The sequence below is a fragment of the Impatiens glandulifera genome, chromosome 1, assembly GCF_907164915.1.
Source record: "Impatiens glandulifera chromosome 1, dImpGla2.1, whole genome shotgun sequence".
In the NCBI taxonomy this organism is placed as follows: domain Eukaryota; kingdom Viridiplantae; phylum Streptophyta; class Magnoliopsida; order Ericales; family Balsaminaceae; genus Impatiens; species Impatiens glandulifera.
In genome coordinates this window covers 100366837-100377305 of record NC_061862.1, presented here as the reverse complement: position 1 = coordinate 100377305, position 10469 = coordinate 100366837, and the positions used below count along the sequence as shown (strand labels likewise).

Sequence of the window (10469 nt, the reverse complement as noted above, 5' to 3'; positions counted from 1 at the left end):
ATGAGTGAGGTCATGGAACTCTCTAGATTTATCTAGGAGTTCCTCTTTTGTAAGTAGGATCATGGAACTTTCTAGAATTCTCTAGGAAGTTCCTTTTGTATGTAAAGTGGAGAACTCTCTAGAATTCTCTAGGAGTTCTCATGTATAGGTGCTAGTAGAATTCTCTAGAAATATCTAGGAATTCTTGGGTCTAGGTTAGGTAATAGAAGTGTCTAGAAAACACTAAGTCTAGGAGGATCTAGAATGATCCATACACTTGTATATAAACAAGTCTTGGCCATAAACCAAGACACTCAACTCAACAATCAATGTTCAAAGCACTCAACACTTGTAATACCTCACTCTTGTAAGCAATAAACAAAATATTCTCCAAGCTCTTACTCTCTCAAATTGTTCCATCTTCTTGCATCTTTTAGAAGGCTGACTAGCTAGGATTGAGGCAATCTAGCCTAGTGCCGCGCGGGACGAGGGAATATTCGGTGACCGAGTTTCTGCCCGTGACAAGTGGTATCAGAGTGAAAGTGGTATCGCATCCACGTTTGTGCTTCCGCATTTGAAAGAAGAGATGGATTCAAGTTCCAAAGTCACAAAGGTTTCGACCGGCGAACAGCAGGACAAGAGGTCCAGAAGGGACAAGTCCGTCGAGAGGAGTGTCAGCATGGAAGCGCGGGTGACCCGGCTTGAGGAAGGCATGTCCGAGCACCAGGAGGCTCTCGAAGTGTTTAGCGCGGTGGCCGAAAAGGCGACGGCGTTGGATGAGGCTGGTGAAAAGTTGGAGAACGAGGTGATGAGGATCATTAACAATATGAACCGGATCATTCGTGACGAAGTACTGGGATCGGTTCGAGGGGAGGTTAATGATATCCGCCATGAAGTGCTCGAGACAATCCGGGGAGAAGTCCATACGAGGATCGACGCTCTCCGAAGGGAGATAATGGGGAGGCTCGACGCTATGGATGATCAGATTGAGTGGAATGGAGGGGAACTTCAAGGTGTGGTACCTCGTCGGATGGATGTTCCCAAGCCAACTCCGTTCAAAGGATCGAGGAGTGCAAGGGAAATGGAGGACTTCCTTTGGAACATGGAGAGGTACTTTCGGGCATCAAACATACTAGATGATTGTGGCAAGTTGGAGACAACACCTTTCTTCCTGCAAGAGATGGAACTACTGGGGTGGAGGAGGCGGGAAGTAGATATTGAACGAGGTACGTTGCGAATGGAGACGTGGGAGGACTTCAAGACCGAGTTCAAGCGCCAATTCTTCCCAGAGAACGCCGAGTTCGAGGCTAGGAAAAGGTTGAATCAACTTGTGCACAACAGGAGCATCAAGGAGTATGCGAAGGAGTTCCAGGAGTTGATGCTCGAGTTACCGAGTCTAACGGAACATAAGGCCCTGTTCACGTTTGTGAATGGCCTTAAGACTTGGGCGCAGTTGGAGCTGCAAAGAGTCAAGGTGCGGGACGTCTCCGAGGCAATCGCGGTTGTAGAAAGGCTGTTAGAGCTCAAAGTGTCTGTTGATAGGCCGAGGATCCTTAGGGACAAGGAGGAAAATAGTGGGGGAGACCTCCCACGTGACCAGGAGAAAGGTGGGGGAGACCGCCCACCTAGGAAGGGGCATGCACATAACAACTCTGTGGGGAAGACCGATGACTCGGGTAAGCCAAGAGTGTGTCAGATTTGTGGTGCCCATAATCACATAAAGTTTATGTGCCCGTTCAAGGGGGAAAAGGTTGCAGCAGTTAAAGGACACGAGTCTTCCAAGGAAGAGGAAGGGACTCGGGTGGGATCCTTGAGACTACTCAACGCTGCGAAGACTAGTATTGCGAAGCCGGTCAAGGAAACAAGGAGTGGGTCTTTGTTCGTGGAAGCTTGGATCGGGGGAAGACGCATTAAGGCACTAGTGGATACAGGGGCTACGCACAACTTCATGCGAGAAGGAGTAGCCAAGGCGTTGGGTCTGCGGATCAGCCCAACAAGAGGGACGGTCAAGTCCTTCGATGTAGCCAAACCGGTGGCTGGAGAGGCTAGGAAAGTGCACACCAGGATCGAAGACTGATATGGGACAGTCTCGTTTACCTTGGTCCCAATGGAAGACTACGACGTAGTGTTGGGACTACAATGGTGCGATCAGTTACGCGCTTGCATAATGCCTTATTCCGATTCCTTAATCATTTTGGATCACGGGAAGTCTAGCGTGATTCCAACAAGGAGAGAATCAGAGGGAATAGGCATGTTCTCGGCAATGCGATTCAGCCGAGGTCGCAAATGTGGTAAATGGGCTTTTACCACTTTTGCTAGAGTGGATGATGGGGACGGTTCCAAGGGGAAAGGACAAGTACCCAAGGAAGTCCAAAGGAGGTGCAAGGTCTTTGAGCGGCTCAAGACTAAAGGCACGAAACCATCAGATCCACAAGGTTTGGCCACATGCAACGTGGGCCAAAGTCAGTCTGTCTTCACTCGCGCCAAGTCCGTGGAAAAGGAAGCAGGTCATGCTCGGGCATCTTTGGAGGGAGACACCAAGAAGATGAAGAGAGGGGCAGATCTGAGAAGGCGTGCAATAAAAGAAGGAGACGGTGGAAGGGGGAAGTTGCCCCCGCAACAGTTGAAGTCTCTGCGGTCTGTGCTCAAGGGGCTTGTGCGCAGATTCGAGGGACCGTTTTCGATCGAGAGACGTGTGGGAAATGTCTCATATCGGTTGGAGCTGGCGGCCATAAGTTCACCCGATGTCGTGACGTGCAAAGGGGATGAAGAGAACTCAGGGGACGCTAGGAAGAAGATCACCATGCATCGTTCTAAGGTCGTGCCAAGGTCGGCCACGACTTAGGTGGGGGAGAATGTCACTGCCCATTGGTGTGGGGTGCACATGTCAAGCCTACAAGGTGCATTTTCCAGAATATTCATGTCTTGGGTCATTTCTGGAACTCTCTAGAATCCTCTAGGAGTTCCTAGATTTTGTTGGTCATTAAATTCTCTAGATTTATCTAGGAGTTCCCCTTTTATGAGTGAGGTCATGGAACTCTCTAGATTTATCTAGGAGTTCCTCTTTTGTAAGTCGGGTCATGGAACTTTCTAGAATTCTCTAGAAAGTTCCTTTTGTATGTAAGGTGGAGAACTCTCTAGAATTCTCTAGGAGTTCTCATGTATATGTGCTAATAGAATTCTCTAGAAATATCTAGGAATTCTTGGGTCTAGGTTAGGTAATAGAAGTGTCTTGAAAACACTAAGTCTAGGAGGATCTAGAATGATCCATACACTTGTATATAAACAAGTCTTGGCCATAAACTAAGACACTCAACTCAACAACCAATGTTCAAAGCACTCAACACTTGTAATACCTCTCTTTCTCTCTCAAATTGTTCCATCTTCTTGCATCTTTTAGAAGGCTGACTAGCTTGGATTGAGGCAATCTAGCCTAGTGCCGCGCGAGACGAGGGAATATTCGGTGACTGAGTTTCTGCCCGTGACACTAGGCTCTCCTTCCAATGGTCACCTCCAAAAAAAATTAGTATTTCTTAATACAAAATTATTAATATTTCCAACATAACTCCAATATTACCATCTAAATAAAAAAAAATAAGAATAATCCTACAAACAAATTATTCAATATATTGTATTTAAGAGGATTTTATTGTATTTGAAAATTATTTGAACAAATTGAATGGCGGACTCATGTTGCCCACCTCTTAAAGAAAGCTTTGCTTGTTAGGCTCTGCCTACTCACTCGGACAACTCTCTGAAATCTCGCGCGAGAGTGTGCAGCCTCTTTCTCCCATGTTGAGTCATAGGCAACACATCAGACGAGTCACATGCACATAAACTTGTACATGTGGTTATGGCCAAAAACCTTGCATACAGTACTAATATGTGTAGATCCCCATAATTCGAGTAAGATTGTCATGGCGCGAAACCAGATATGGTTATGTATGACCTTGTTTTCTATATTGATTATGTTCTTCATTTCTTGTCTAGCGGAAATTAATCGAGTATAAACTTAAACTAAATATATTTGTGATGCAAGCTATAATGTTGAATGTATGCGGGATCCCATCCTTAATAATTCATGGTTAGATGAAGATAATGTCTCATTCTGACTTAAACAAATGACATTTAATATTCAATTTTTGGAATCTTTTTTCAATACTAAATACAGATAATTGAGATATTTTTTTATATTTTAATTCTTATTTGCTTTGACCTAACTTGATAATTAATTAATATATACAATAAAATCAACAAAATTATGGATAAGTAATTAATTATTTATTAATTAAATTTTCAAAATTATAATTTTATATTTTTCAAAATCAAGATTATATTTTACATAATATAATACATTTTTTTATAAAAAATAATAATTATTAATTCCATTTAAAATAAAAATAATAAAAAAATATGTTAAATTATGTTTTAGTTTTTTTAATATTATAAATAGATAAAAATATTTTTATAAGATTATTAAAAACAATATATTATAAAAACAATGATATATAAAAACATTTATATATATATGTATTAATTATTTAATAAAAATTTTAAATTTATTTAATATTAAAAGAAGTTAATTAATTATTTATTAAAATTTAGATTTTAATTAAAAAAAAATTTATTAATGAATAATATAAATATATAATTTTAGAAAAATATAAATAAAAAATGATTTTAATAAAAAAACATATAATATTTATAATTATTTTGGGTTTATTATATATAGTGGTTATTTTATAATAAATTGTTAAAATATTTGATTATTTTTTATTACAACTAATTTTCAAAATAATTTCAGAAATTAATATTATTTTGGTTTTATGTTTTTAATCATTATAATATAAGAGTATAGAATAATTATTTTAAATATAATAAATCATTATTATTTTTTATAAAAATATTATAATATTTTAATTTTGAAATATATTAAATTATAATTTTTAAAATGGAATAATTAAATAATTATTAATAAATAGATATTAAATAAATAATAAATAAATAATTATTAAAATAAAACAAAATATTTTAATATAAAATAAATGATATGCATAAAAAGTAAAAACATATATATATATATATATATATTAATTATTTAAAAAAAATAAAATTTATTTAATAATTTAATAAAAAGTTAATTAATTCTTTATCTAAGTTTTAATTTTAATTTAAAATATTAATTTTATTATTAACAAATAATTTTAATATTTAATTTTATAAAATCTTAATAAAAAATTATTTTAAAAAAAATATATTTTAATTAAAAAAAACACATAATATTTATAATTATGTTTATAATAATTTGACGTTATTTGCCGATGCTTCTTCAAAATCTTGTGTCGTTCTGATAATTCTTCATATCTTTGTTAAAATTGATTGAGTTTAGTTTATTAAATGTTGAGTTGAGTTTGTAAATTTTTATTTTTTTTATTTAAATAAAAATATAATTATCTATTAATTAAAATTTCAAAATTAAAATTTAATATTTATTAAAGTTAATATATTATAAGAATAATATTTATTTTTATCTAATATCATATAATTTTTATAAAAAATATTAATTATTAAATAGATTTAAAATTAATGAAAAATATTTTAAATAATTTTTTTATATTATAAAATTATTAGATAAAAATATTTATTATTAAAAATTAATATTTAAAAAATATTATATATGTAAAAATTAATATATAAATATATATTAATTAATTATATAAGAAAAGTTTCAAATTTATTTAATATGCAAAAAAAGGTTAATTAATTATATTTTAGATTTTAATTAAAAATATTTATTTAATATATAATATTTTAGGTTTATTATGGATAGTAATATTGATATTTATTAAAAACAAATATTTTATTATAATTTATTTAAAAATTACAAAATAATTAATATGTTTAATATTATTATAATATTTTTTTATTAATTATTATTTTATTGAAAAAAATAATTAAAAAAATAAAATAAATATCAATTAAAAACTTACTTTTATTTATTTTATTTTATTTTATAAACAGTTCGTTATTTTTACAGTAAATATTTTATTTTGAAATTATTTTAATATTTTATATTTATTATGTACTATAAAATTAATAACTTTTAAAAAATATATTTTATGTTTTTTATTTACAAATATATTTTATTTTAATATTTTATGTTTATTATTTACAGAAATTAATATTTATTAAACATTAATTTAATTATAAAAAATTAAAATTGTTATGTTTTTAAATTTAAATATTCTACGAAAGAAAATTAGTGGTAAGATTATTCATTAATTCTTTTCTTAATATTAATTATTTATTAATTAAAATTTTCAAAATTAAAATTTATTATCTTTCAAAATTAAAATTTAATTTAATATTTTTATTGTGAGAATAAAATATATTCTTTATACAAAAATAGTTATCATTAATTAAATTAAAAATATGTTAGATTTATTTTTTATTTTTGTGCATAATAATCTTGGGAGATTTGTGAAGTTTCTCACACCTTAAACCAAAAGATCCTTGCCTCAAATAAAACTGCAAAAGTTGTCGTTTTAATATTTTTGAGGACCAAGAAATTTAGTCCGGGTCAGCCAGTATAGTGTATTCTTCTATCTAGCACAAAGAAAAATTAGCTCATGGCTAACCCAAGACGAGAATCCTCATCATCTAGGATTGAGAATTCCGAACCCAAGACCGAGGGTTCTTCACACTCAGGACCGACAAAGTTTGTTTTTTTTTTTTTTAAAATTAGAATTCATTTAGTTACTAAAGGAACAATCTATTACACAAAATTTAATTTTAACAACTGAAAACCAATTATTTGGGAACAAATAAATATATAGAAAAACAAATATATTTTATTTATTTTAATACATGTGAGTTGAAATAATTATTTAGATGTTAGGTATGAATCCAAGGCCGGCCATAATAGAACAACGAGAATATTAGTAAATTTCATTAATTAATTTTTTTTTTCATATTTAATAAAAAATATTTTGTTTCCCTCTATATAAGAACAAAATGAATATGAAAATAAAATTCTAATCAATCCCTATTCAATCTAAAATACAATAATTAATTAATTAATCTGGTTTAATCAATCATTTTGGACAATTATTGGTGATTGTAAATTATGAATTATGATTTTATTATATACAAAGCCTAATTCAAACCAGGTGGATCAGTTTCAACCCGTCCATAATATAATAAATAATATAATTTTTTATTTCAATTCACTATTTATTTTTTAAATAAAAAAACTCACATTTTCCACTCATTTTATTAATGACTTTTTTCTTTATTTTCTCAAATTCAATTTATTTTTGTTTCAAACCCACGTTATTTGATATGTGCTTATTAAAACCTAAACTAGTACTATAATCTCGTTATTTCTTTTTAAAATTTCGATGGATTTGTCCTCGGGATCAGCAGTAGGTCGAAATTTTTCGAAAAATAAGAAATGAATAAAAGTGTATAGAATAATTTGACACCAAAAATTAACATGAAAGATAATTACAAAATTTTCAATACATTGAATCAATTACTACACTTTTTTCTTGTCAATATTTTGAAAGCTTACTATTGTTTATCTTTAAATTCATCAATTATATAATAATAAATTCTTGTTTAAGTTTACATAAAGCAAAATAAAAATTGCAGGGCCTGGTTGTTCTTCTCTTGCATTTGGAGCCATGACAGAACTCGGAGCTTTCCGTATTCACAGTGATGGAAAAACTCTGTTTTACAACAAATTCGCATGGAACAAAGGTATATATATATATATATATATGATCAATCATCTCTTTCGTTCTTCAGATTTTCAGATCCATTACAGTCCTGGGCGGATTATGTCCAAGGGGATGTATTTTGACAATACCGTCGGTATTGACAATTCCCGTCGCTAAAGGGTGATAGCGAAAATAAACTTGATTTATTTTGTTTGTTACATGATATTGGATAGATTTTATGAAAAAAGTTTAGTCCAAGTAGAGTTCAAATCCTGGCTCCGCCTTTGATTATATAATACATTGTTTCTTCTACAGTCGCAAACGTCCTATTTTTGGAATCGCCAGCAGAAGGAAATAGGTTTTTCGTACTCAAACACAACATCAGATTACTCAGTAGTAGGCGATACGAAAACCGCACACGATAATTACATATTCCTATTGAATTGGCTTGAAAGATTTCCAGAGTATAAATCCAGATATTTCTACATCTCCGGCGAGAGTTACGCCGGACATTACGTTCCTCAACTTGCATACACCATTTTTCAACACAACAAATCTGCAAAGAAGAATCGCTTCATAAACTTCAAAGGATTAATGGTCAGTTTTATCAATATCAATTCATCTGTAACTGAATCGAATTTGTGTTTTGAATGAAGATTGGAAATGCTGTGATTAATGAAGGGACAGATAGTGCTGGGATGTACGATTATTTCGCATCTCATGCCCTAATTTCTGATGAACTTGGAAAGCAAATTCGGAAAACCTGCAATTTCTCAGCAGATGAAGTCAGTATTGAATGCAAAAAGCATATAGATGCATCCGATGCCAATACTTTTAATGTTGACGGTCTTAATATCTACAACATTTACGCTCCAATCTGCAAAAATTCTCAAGTCACTCTACTTCCTAAGAAAACCTCTGTAAGCCGTTCAAATTCTCGATTTCAATTCAAAACCGAGGGATGACAATAAGTTGAATCGAAAATTTTGAAATAATATTTATAATTGTTGAGTGCAGATAAGGAATATTGATCCTTGCATTGACCAATATACATATGCTTATCTGAATAGTCCAGATGTCCAAAAAGCCCTCCATGCTAATGTCACTAACCTCACTTATGATTGGGAACCATGCAGGTAAATTATAAATTTTGTTATTTTTATTTTTAGTATTCCCTTCAAACATTTTTATTTTAAAACTTCCCTGTATATATTAAAAATGAAAAAACTCGGTAACGACAGCAATGTGCTGCACTATAATAACCCTAAGGATTACGTATCAACTGTAATTCCTGAGTTGAGAGAGCTAATGGCAGGCGGAATTCGCATATGGATCTTCAGGTAATACTTTTAAACCTAGCTCGTTTGATAATATTGGTTTATTTGAAAATTTTATATTTTGTAATACAGTGGGGACGTAGATGGAAGGGTACCCGTTACTTCAAGTGAATACTCTATTGCTTCAATGAAACTCCCCATCAATAATGAATGGCGTCCTTGGGTATTCAACCAAGAGGTATAATATTATTATTGTTATTATTATTAATTAATTGTTAATAATTAATTTAAATATATATATATAGGTTGGTGGGTATGTTCAAGTTTATAAAGTAGATTTGACATTTGCAACGGTTAGAGGAGCAGGACATGAGGTGCCAAGTTATGAGCCTGCAAGAGCTCTTACTCTAATTGCTTCATTCTTCAAGGGAAAGCCTCTTCCAGCTTTCCAAGATCAAAATTAAATAAATTTTATGTTCTATATTGGGAGAGGTTGATCGATGATGATGAAGTGTTTGTTATTCTATCACTTTTCTATATAGATGTATCAATTAATTTTAGTTTCAATAAAACTTATTTATTTACTTATTAATAAGGGTCACATATATTATTTTTATTTATACAAGTTATGAAGAGTGTGATATTTCTTTGATTAGTAGAATAATTTAAATGAGTTGGGAATATGACATTAAGTGATTGAGTATAGTAAATCAAACAACTTTGTACAAACTAAATCGGATGAATATTTTCTTTTTTGTTTTGAGCTGTTTTAACTGGATATAAAATTGGAGAAAAAAATAGTATATTATTGTAAATAGAAACTCTCATTGTATGAAAATTTTCATTTTCAAATCGATCTGAATTCAACTCCTAATTTTAATGATTTCTAACCAATCTCATTATTAGTTTTTTATAATTAAATCATAATCAAAACATTATTTTATTATTATATTTTAATATTTTAAAAATATTTTTATAGAAAAAAACCACATATTCAAAAATCATTCAACTTAATATTTTATAAATAAATTAAAGTTTATTTAAATAAACCCAATCCGACCCACTAACTAAGTTTAGTATTATTCTATCATATTCACATAAGAAAATAATAATGTTTATCAGTGGTTTTTTTAAATAAACTTTGTTTTATTTAAAATAATATTGGATTGTGAGTTTTTTTGGGTAATTTTTGAAGAGCTTGTTTGATGTTTGGTTATTTAAGAATAATACGTTTTTTCTTATAAAATTTTTGTTTGATGTAAAAATTAAAAGAATTAGTTTTTAAAAAGACTATTTACTTAATTACTTTTTACAATAATTAATAAAATATTTAAATAATGAGATGTTTAGTATTTTATATATTTATAGGACAATTTGATTGATAAAAAGATGTTAGATTGAATGTTTGGATTTTTTTTTTTTTTAAATTCCATTAAAAACTAATATGAAATCTTGAGCTTATATCATTTAGAAATTTTAAGATTTTATATAA

The 10469-nt window shown here is 30.8% G+C and overlaps 1 pseudogene; it reads left to right on the top strand.

Annotated features, from left to right (window-relative positions):
* Positions 1–6608: 6608 nt before the first annotated feature.
* LOC124938338 lies at positions 6609–9624 on the top strand (annotated as a pseudogene).
* The last annotated feature ends 845 nt before the right edge of the window (positions 9625–10469 follow it).